We start from the raw sequence: 8,395 nt of genomic DNA on the forward strand, positions 1-8,395 counted from the left end.
AATTTTTTTCATCAAATTTAGTTTATTTTAAACAGCAATAATTTCTGGTTTGTCTAATTTAGGTTTATAATTAACGGTAAGCTTTTATCACAATTTAACTAATGCTTTTCTGATAGCTAGTAATGATGCAAGTATTTGTAATACTGTTTTAGTACATTTTTAGAAAATTTTATCAACAAAGTAGCAGGGATGCCACAAGCTCAGGAAAAAGTTACAAAAGTCAGGAAACAATGGGGGTTTTTGAAAAATTCAATATCAGTTCAAGTTTACAATATTCCTTATTTTCCAAAGCCTTCAAATGGTAAAAATCAATTCAAAATACTTTTGACAGACTAAAATTACTTAATTTCTGATGCCTTCATCTGGTATATATTTATAAATATTCTTTATAAAACTCAAAAACTTTCCTATTAAATTATCAAACAACTATCCTACTTGAACAAGCAGTTTTTGTATGCTTTTTAGTATTGAAGATCTATGGCAAAGAAACTTCCATAGTGAGACTGATATATACACAAAAACTTACCTTGCAGAATTTTAGAATCGAAGTGTATTTGTTTAAGTAAGTAGTTAAATTTTTTACAATTAATCGCTAAGTTATGTATTTTATGTAACAAGTTTATGTGTATACCAGGGGCGTCGCGTGGGGTGTTGCACTGCCGCAACTGCACCACTTTGAAATTTTGTAAGAAAAAAAAAGTATCTATAACGTTTTCGTTACTTTTTAGAACGAAATCTCTTATAAAACTCCAATTTTGAAAACGACCATTTTGCCCACTTCACTGCCGCAAACTCTTAGCTGACTGCCGCAAATGAACTCAAAAAAGCAAAATTTCTTCAAGAATTACCGAAAAATCAATATCTTGCGGTAAGTAAGTTAAGTTGAAAATTCCCTAAAACAGGACTTGCTTAAGTATCATCTACAAGCTATTGTAAACATAAATTAAAAACAAAGCTAACCTACTGCAAAGGATTAAACTTAAGTTTATGTACCCACATGAATTTTTAAATTTAAGAGATCACTTCTATTAAAACGAAACAATAAAAGAACAAAACTTGTCATAAATTACATATTTTGAAAAGATAGATCAAAAACCTAAATCACCAAAGTCTTAAAAATTTGATTTTTTATTTCAATCTGCATACATAAACTTAACTATAACTGATTATTGTTATCATAAGGTTAATAAAACATTCAATTAAATTATATTTAAATGTAAAATTTGAGTTCTGAAAAAATGTTAAGAAGTTTATTATAAACTTTGAGTTTACTCTTACAGAAAAATAATTTAGATTTATATTGAATAAAAATTAGTATTATTGAAACAGTCACATATTTAAATAAAGTAAATAGCCTTAACTTAGAAACTTTGATTACTTAGAGTAGTTTAACATTTTAGGAAAATTTAGTCTACTTTATATGACTTTTGGTTGAATTTTTTCATAAACAAAGCAAAAGTTATAGATAAAATTGTTGAAACATGGTTGCCTTGCCTTATAATCAGGATAACTTAGAAACTAAAAAAAAAACTCAAGATGACCCAAGATAAATTAAAACAGGCCAAATTAGAAAAATATTCAGGCCGACTAAAGCAGCTTTAGTTTTTTACTCTGAAAATAACAAGCTTATTTAAAATTAAAAAATAAGTGTTTTACCCCTATGGCCACATAAAAACTAACTAACCATTTTTTTTATTGCTATAATGGTTACATATTTATAATTTATCTTTAAATTTATTGAAAAGTCAACAGCCTCACCAACCAAACTTAAAAAAATTGATCTCCTGAGAAAAATACTGTCATCAAAATGAAAAACAGATTCAATTTAAATAAAGAAAACATACCCTTAAAGAACTATTAAATTTTTAACCTCCAACAAAAAAACATTAAATTTAGAAAAAAAGTTAATAAAAATCTTAATGTTTGTAAAAAAAAAAGTGCAATATAGTGAGGGGTAAGGGGGGGGGGGTGTATAGGCTCTTTTTTTTCTGTTGTTCTTATTTTAACTTTATCAGAAAGCTAATAGTTACTCTTTAATAAACTTGAAATTTCCAATTAAACTTTTAGATACAACCAGTCAAAGCCAGAGAGTACAATGATTTATTATACAAGGAGCAAACCAAAACAGCAAAAAAATACAATTTTACTGAAAACCTATATTCTCCATAATTTTTAAAGAAATTTTTATCAAACTTTTCCATCCTACTTTTTATAAAATTTTATACTTTTGTTGAAGAGATGTTTTAAATTTTTAAGTATCAATATATATTTTTATATAAACAAAAAATAATTACTTTTTTAATAACTTTTTTTTTCTTAGTGTTTTAAATATCTATTTTAGCAAATTGTTTTGTCTTATAAAAGAAACATCTAAAGATTTTGAGACCAACATATAAAAAAAATATATGATTATAGTGATTTGATTTATTTGTTGTTTGAGTTTATATTATACTAATAAGGATTCTTTTGTACCTCTGACTGTGAATTACCATATCTTAAAAATTAATATGAATTTTTTATATTGATAAAAGATGACTTGTAGTTAAATTAAAACTGTATAAAATAATTTTATTAAAATAATTCTAAAGTAGATGTTAAGGGCTTAAAAGGGGGGATGGGTTAAAACACTTTTTTTTTAACCCTGTTTTAGTTTGTGCCTCCCATAAGGAACCTTTTGTTGCCTTCGACTTTGACCAGCTAAATCTAAAAATATGTTTTAAATTTTTAAAATCCGTAAAAAGCATCTTGTAGCTTAGTAAAAATACATAAAATAAGATCAAATTGTGAAAAAAGTGTTTCATCCCGACTCAAGGTCACTCAGGACAGTTTTTTGATTCAAAGAGTGGCAACCTTGCTTTTATTTTTTTTAATATTGAAACTGTTTATTAGTTTACTCTGTATAGCTAAAGCAATTTTTTGTTGAACAAGGTAATTGCTATTTTTATAGATTTTATAACTAGGAAAATGCAGAAAAATACTAGTCAAGTAAATTGGACAGTTTCTAAGCTTAAATCATGCCAGTTATCAGAGTTAACAGAGGAAATTATGCCTGCAGTTGAAGTTTTGTATAACATCATGCAATGCACAGACTTAACTGTTCAAAAAGTAAAACAACATTTGGAAACATTTCAAGCTGCAGTCAACAGTATAAGAAATTCAAGTAGTACAGAGAATGTTAAAAAAAGCCTTTCTTCTTCAGCAAAAGAAGTCTGTGATAGTGTCAGCTTCAACGTCACTGAAAGGTTCAAGTTTTATGGCCATTTTAGAATTTCGCAGTTATTTTTGGAAAAATATTTTACTGTTTATAAATCTTGTTTTCCTTCAAAGCTTATAGAAACAGTGAAGAAGTGTTATCCTGTAGTTGAATGTAAACAGTTAGAAAGAGAACTGAAAACATTTTATTCACGTACAGAAATGCATCAGGATGCTCTAGTGAAAATATTGTTATATCTTGAAGAATATAACCTGACTAAAATATTTAATGAGACTGCAAAGCTTCTTAGAATTTTGATAACTATTCCCATGACTAGTGTAGAAGCTGAAAGAACATTTTCATCTTTAAAAAGGATCAAAAAATTTTTGAGAAACACCATGGATCAGTCAAGCTTAAATTCTTTAAGTGTAATTTCAATTGGTAGGAACTTACTTAAAAACTGTACTAGTTTCAAGGAAGAGGTGATGGAGAAGTTTATCAACCAAAAGTAGAGAAGAATGAATTTTAGTTACAAAGGTGAAAAGTAAGAGTTTAAGTATTTATGTTTGCAAAGTTAGAATTTCAGATTTATTTTTTAGGTATACATTCAGTAGTAACCATTTTCTGTACTAAGAAAGTTTAGTTTTTCTTTAAAAAGTTGTTATTTGTACATAAGATTTTCTTTGTTTGTAGACTTTTTAATTTACTTGCCAAGCTTCATTATGCATTCCTTTTTTGTTTAGTTAAAAATAAGTAAAAATATTATTTTTAGTTTGGTATTTAATTCAATATTTTTCAAGTAAAGTTGAAGCTAAAATGAAATATTATTATACTTGCTGTGTTTTCTATTAAAATATAAGTTTGTTATATCTAAACTGTAAGCTACTTTAAGTTTTAACTTTAGTGCCTTTGTAAAACTTAATGTTATTTAGTTTGCATGTTTTACTTTTGAGTTTTTTACTTAGTCAAACTTTTTTTTTATTTTAATTGTATTTTAAAATTCTTTAAAATTTCTTTACTGAGTAATGTAAGTTATTCTTTAAAAAAAAATCAACTTGTACACAACATTTTATTTGTTTGTAGACTTTTTAATTTACTTGCCAAGTATAAATAGATTTTTTTTAAATTAAATATTAGTAAAATAATTATAAATAGTTTGATGTTTAATTAATCCAATATTTTTTAACTAAAGTTGATGCTAAAAGAAATATTATTTCATTTGCTGTATTTTCTTATTATAATATTAGTCTGTTTAATATAAATTGTAAGTTAGAGACTTCGTAAAATTTTATATTTATGAGCTTGCTTATTTTACTTTTGTGTTTTCAACTTAGTAGTCAAGCTGTTTTTTTTTTTCAAACATCAACAGTTTTAATTAGTTATAAGTTGATACTCGTTTATTTTTTTCAATATTTAGCAGTAAATAAGCAATTATTTTCTACTAAGTAAAATAAATTTTACTTAAAGTAAACTTGCAGTTTATACAAAACCTTTTTTTGTTTTGTTTGTAGACTTTTTAATTTTCTTGCCAAGTCTAATAAGACATTTAATATTTTGTTGAGTTAAACATTAGTAAAATAACCATTCTTAGTATGATGTTTAATCAAATGTTTTTAAATAAAGTTGAGGCAAAAAGAAGAACTAATAAAGTTGCTGTATTTTTCAATATAATAAAAATTTGTTTTGTCTAAATTTTTTCTACTGTTAGTTTAAACTTTAAAGCCTTCTTAAAAATTAATACTCATAAGTAAGCTAACATTTTTTGAGTCTTTTAAATTACTTAGTTTTTTTTTCTATTACTATATTTACTTTAATTTTCAAAGTATTTACCTTTTTTTTTTTAAGTTATTTTCTTAAATAATTTTTTTTTTTGAAAAAATAAATGTTTTATTTTTTAACAAAATTTCCCAAATTACATTAGCAATTTAATGTAATTGTTATAGAAAAAAGTCTTTATTTAAGATGAAAAAGAGTTTTAAAGTAGGGGATTTTTTTTTTAATTCTGCACCACCTAAAAAAAATACCACGCGACGCCACTGGTGTATACTATACCTATTTATAATTTTTTTAAATTGTATAAACTTTAATAATAAGTTGTAAGAGAGGTATATTCCATGGTAAGTTAACTTATTTGTAATTTTTTGTAGAATAATTTAAGTTTTTTAAATAAATAAGAGCAGATTTGTTTGTTACGAACTTTGTACTAAATGATAAAAGGAAATACTTGGTATTACAGATATAAAGTTTACTGTTTTATTTATTTTGTTACAGTTACTTAAGTTTATTCTTTTTTAATTGATTTTTAATATAAAGACTTTATTTTAAATGGTTTTAGTAGTATTAATTAAACTAAGTGAATAATTTATATAAGTGTTAAATATTTTAGATTAGTATTATTAGATATTATTACCTTCTCGGTTATGTTACAACTTTTATGCTAATCTAACTATATTTTGCTGATAAAGTTCTTTATTGCAAATACATCAGTCATACACAGATGGTTCAAGTGATGTAATGGAAGTTAGATGATTGAATTTCGCAAAAAACTGTTGTATAACCTGAGTAAAAATAGGACTGAAAGCTTTGATAATTTCAAGTGTTTAATTATGTATTTTAGGACTAGTTTAAATAAAGAGTTTGATTTAGGAAAGTTTCAGTAAAAAGTCAGTAATTTTTTCTCAGCTTGATCTGTGGCTGTAGTGCTTTCTACATTGTTGTGTTTCTACTTTCTGTGTTGCTTTCTTTGACAGAAAATTACAATGCTCTTAATTTTTAAAGAATATATTTTTCAAATAAAAAGCGTTTATATGCTTTGAGTAAATAATATTTTTGTTGGTTACAGGATTTCAACAAAACCTGGAATTTTAGAAACAAAAAAAAACCTGTAACTTAAATAAAAATTGTTTTTTTAACGATTTTTATATAATAATTGTTAGTTATAGCATTTTTAGACTTAAAAAAAGTGTATTACAAGTTTTTTATTACTTATTGTTAAATTATGAGTTAAATTTTAACCGACTCAAATTTAAATAATAATGTTTAAACAATGTTTCACTCGTTTGAAATAATTGAAACGAGATCATCAGTTGAATAATTAAAATCTTATAATTAAACTGAGAATCTCGTTTGAAAAATTTAAACTAGTGAAATATTGTTTTGACTGATAATTTAAAAAGTTGAGTAGATTATTCTCCTTATTAAGTCGGAAACTTTTATTGTGATCTCCAAAGTAAACACGTTAATTTATTACTGGAAAAAATTTACTGCTTTTTTTACATTTATTTTCATTGTTTCCAATGTCAAGTATGTAGAGTCAGTCAACAAGAAACTGTTTTTGATCTAACTTAAATATTGTTTAGGTTAAAAGAAAATTTACATCAAGAGAAAATCAAAAACATCTGATGCAGTGTTTTATGCCCAATGTATAGTTATAATATATACTCATCAGAACTAGAGAAAAAGATTCGAGGTAAAACTTTTTATAAGCAGACAGTTCTAGTGTGGTTATTTAGTTCCAGTAGTTCAAAGATTTTGTTTTCATAGTTCATTGTAAAACTCTTTTTTTAGTGTTTTTTGGTATGAATTCAATTAGGTAGTACTAATTTTAGTTAAAACATTTCTAAAAACAACAGTCTCTTAGATAGTTTATTTACAACAAAACAAGTTGTTAATTCGAGTCATTTAACTTTTTTGCAATTGTCTAAAAATCTGGTTTAGTACTTATGATAGACATGTGAAAATAGCTTTTTAATTTCTAAAGTTTTAGTTTTATTTTTTTACTTATTTCAGAAGTTTTTGTAAAATATATTTTATTGATAAATCATGTTTGTATTTCAAACATAAAGTTTAAAAAATTGTACATATAAGATAAGGCAATATTTCTTTTGCTGTTTTCGTAAAATTTCATTGCATTTTACAAAATATAAGTAAGTTTTCCTTCGATAGAATTTTAGTCTGCACTAAAAAAACCATTGTAAAAAATCTTTAAAAAGAAAAAAATAAAATTTAGGTCAGACTCATATCAGAGACAAAGAATCAAAGATTCGAAAACTTAAATAATACAAACTAATGTTAAAAAAAAAGAAACGGTAAAATAGAATTACTTTTAAAATAATCATGCCAGGGACAAAAACTTGAAGTTATTTCAAAAAATATACATAAGACTCAAATTTCAGAACAATATATATTTCATGCTTATTTCATCAGTTGTATACTGAGCAATAAAATAAAGTTTCAAATCTAGCTTTTATAGTGAAAATGTAATCAATGTAATAGTAATAATAAAGCAAAGGGTAATTAACAATACATAAGTACTTCCAATTACAATGCAACTAAAAAATAAAAAAAACATACGTAACAACTTATAAAACAATTCATGAAAACAACGAAACAGTATAATCAAAGTCTTTATGTTTACACAATTAAGGTTTTCTCAACAAAGTACAAATAGCATCAAGTTTAATTAAATTAAAAATGTGAAAATAATTTTGGATAGTTTTAAATCTTTTCAAGTTATAATTTCTTGCACAATCAATCACAACCTAGGTTATATACTAGGTGTTCTGCAATAGCAGATCTTTTTGTAGCATTTACTACTCTGATGGATTTACTTTCCTTAATACTCATTTTACAAAATTCATCAATACTTTTTGGAATATGCTCCTTTATCCTTTTGCCAAATTGCCTTAAAGTCATTCCGACATAACTATCTTCAAAAAAGCAGTTAAACTGGTAAATTGCCATACTTTTTTTTTAAATACTGATGTCGGATCTTTGCCCCCAGGTCTAATCATTGGTTTAGATAAGAAAATAACGATCGGCTTTGCCGAGTGATAAGTCCCACTTGCCAATTGACAGATATTTCTCTCTACAATTCTTGAGTTTTTATTGACATGAAGGTAGTACTGAAGGAATTAAACATTTCTCCGGCCCTGCTGGCTTTATTTTGTTTAAACGTTTAAGTTTAAATTAAATATTTTATTAAAAAGTTCTTATGGATAGCAATTTTTATTTAATATCAATTATTTTTGTTTTATTTCATCAGTAAATAATTCTCTTGAACAGATTTTATGTGCTCGATGGCAGAGCGTTCTTATCAAATTTGTCTTTCTCTTCATACTACAAAATGAATGAAAGTTTATATGGTTCCCAGTAAAATTTTTCTCACTATAAACAGATGTCAAAAATTGGTTCTTTTGTCCT

The sequence above is a fragment of the Thalia democratica genome, chromosome 5 (assembly GCF_965202585.1).
Source record: "Thalia democratica chromosome 5, ktThaDemo2.hap1.1, whole genome shotgun sequence".
Classification (NCBI taxonomy): Eukaryota; Metazoa; Chordata; class Thaliacea; order Salpida; family Salpidae; genus Thalia; species Thalia democratica.